Source organism: Papio anubis, chromosome 11 (assembly GCF_008728515.1).
Source record: "Papio anubis isolate 15944 chromosome 11, Panubis1.0, whole genome shotgun sequence".
In the NCBI taxonomy this organism is placed as follows: domain Eukaryota; kingdom Metazoa; phylum Chordata; class Mammalia; order Primates; family Cercopithecidae; genus Papio; species Papio anubis.
In genome coordinates, this window is record NC_044986.1 from 94066037 (window position 1) to 94068103 (window position 2067).

Sequence of the window (2067 nt, forward strand, 5' to 3'; positions counted from 1 at the left end):
CAAATATATACAACTCTTTTATAGCAATAAAAATAAATAATTTTAAAAATTCTTGCTGAGGATTCTGTCCTTTGAATTCTTGGGGAACAGTATCTGAGTGATCTGTGGCCAGCGATTTATCCAACAGAATTATTTATAAGAATAGATTGCTGCAAATATTGGGAGTTCCTAAATATGAAACAAGCATTGTCACCAGGGAATGCTGAGAATACTGCAAGATAAATAGAAATTTAACACTCAATGTGCTTAAGTAGTAGTCACAATAATTAATACTCTTAAGCAGAATTATATGCCAAATTCTGGCCAGGACATAGCATTAGACAGTTTTTCTGCCCAAAGAGCACTTTGCTGCTCACTTATTTACATTTTCCATTATTTGGAACCCAAATAGATTTTTCTTACTTTATTACATTAAAGGTCACTGTGGAACACAGTTAGAGAGAACCCAAAAGTGTTTTTAAGATTTCAATGTGGTCGTCTGGGTAGTTTTTAGACCAAAAGTTGCCATCTAGTGGCACTAATTATTAGTGCAGACACAGTGAAACAAAAGGAAGAAAAAAGGGAACCTAATATTTTTCTAGAAACTATTCTGTGCCAAGCATTGCGATAGGTACTTTATTTCTTTACATCTTTGAGTCTTCTCCCATCTTCTTTGTTATAAATGTGTCACTTCTGTCATGCCTTCTTACAAGCTGATGATGAGAAGCAAAAGAGATGTTTCTGTTAACATTTCATGGACATAGAATAGAAAAAAAGCCAGAGAGGAATAGTCTAGAAATGGAAGCTTCATTAAAAGAGAGAGAGCAATACAGAATGAGGAGTTCTAGGACTCACATATCAGGCACCTTCTTCCATGATCATGTGAGTTACATGAATCAGTGGATCTCCACATTGCCTCGGATGTAAGAACTCTGTAGAAAGCAGTGAGAACAGTGACCATGATGCTGATAGCTGTATGAGAAGCTTTTTGAGGACAGAGACCACATCATATAGTGTTTGCATTCTCTGTGGTCCACAAAGCCTCTTCTGTAAGAGCACTCATCCTGTTCATGAGAACTCCACCTTTATGACCTAATCACCTTTGGAAGGTGCAAGATGAATAGAAATTTATCACCTCCACACCTACAAATACAATCACATTAGGGATTAGGTGTCAACATGTGATTTTTTTTTTTTTTTGAGGCGAAGCCTGGCTCTGTTGTCCAGGCTAGGGTACAGTGGCACTATCTCCACTCACTGCAACCTCCACCTCCCAGAATCAAGCGATTCTCCTGCCTCAGCCTCCTGAGTAGCTGGGATTACAGGCATGCACCACCATGCTGGGCTAATTTTGTATTTTCAGTAGAGCCAGGGTTTTGCCGTGTTGGCCAGGCTGGTTTCAAACTCCTGACCTCAGATAATCCGCCTGCCTTGGCCTCCCAAAGTGCTGGGATTACAGGTGTGAGCCACTGCGCCCAGCCTCAACATGTAAATTTTGAGGGGACTTAAACATTCACTCTACAGAAGAAACTAAATATCCCCACTCCTCTGAGGGCAAGAGGAAGAAACGCTGAGAAGGACTTTGGGTCTGCCTCCTGCTCTGTACACAAGCCTGTGTCCAGGTGGCTGGGAAAGGAACCCTGAAGACTTTCCTGACTAGTCACTTAAAGTCCACTTCATCAATTACGGATGCCCCAGCTACCTTGGGAGAAATGGCCTCTTGCCCAGCAGGGATTCTGAGTGAGAGCTTTCACAAGAATGTTGACTGAAGGAGATAATCAATACTCTTGCAGTTATTTCAAACACAACAGCCTATTCAGGCAACTCAATTACTCTCACACCTCCTTTTCTGACTTACTTTCAGAACCTTGTCAAAGGCTAGTAGTGTTGGGTGCCTTTTTTTTTTTTTTTTTTTTTGGTTCATTTACTTACACCATTCAAGCATACTCTTTTCCTGGTAGAGTTTTTTCTGCTTTCTGGATAAAGACACCCAATGTCCAAAAGTGAACAGCATGGGAATATGGAGACTTATCAGATGGAACTTTGACCTCCAAAGAGGCCTTGCTGTGTCTTTTCTTCCTTCCTTGT